We start from the raw sequence: 503 nt of genomic DNA, 5'->3' as shown, positions 1-503 counted from the left end.
ACGCATGCCCAAGTCCCTTCTGCAGAAAGCCGAGAGATGCCCAAAAAGAAGCAGCACGGCAAGAAGCCCGCCTAGACACAAGCAAGTGTGGCGTACCGCAAAGACAAACGTAGCCACCTAAGAGCAAAAGTGGACGGAGTACTGTCCAGCCTTCTTCAATCCAGATCCCATGCTCCCCTGTCGGGGCACTTCCGACGAGCCGCCGGTAAGAAACGTGGTCCCACAAATCCAGAGTTCTTTGAAGGTCGCCTCGTCTTTACCGGCAGCATTTCGAGCGAAACCACCCATGAAGGGAGCGATTGCGGACCATGAAAAGAGTCCCAAACAATCAATCCAGACTGGGGTCGTACAATCACCCTAAGCAAAGCATAATAAAGGGAAACCCCTGTACCGAAGCATGGATGCGGGTTGAAAGTTCAAGAGCCCCGTTAGTTTTCACGCCTCACAAAAACGTAAAACCCATGAACCGCAGGACATTTTGGAACGCCGAATACAAGCCTCGT

Source organism: Asparagus officinalis, chromosome 4, assembly GCF_001876935.1.
Source record: "Asparagus officinalis chromosome 4, Aspof.V1, whole genome shotgun sequence".
Classification (NCBI taxonomy): Eukaryota; Viridiplantae; Streptophyta; class Magnoliopsida; order Asparagales; family Asparagaceae; genus Asparagus; species Asparagus officinalis.
Note: the sequence above shows the minus strand (reverse complement) of the source record.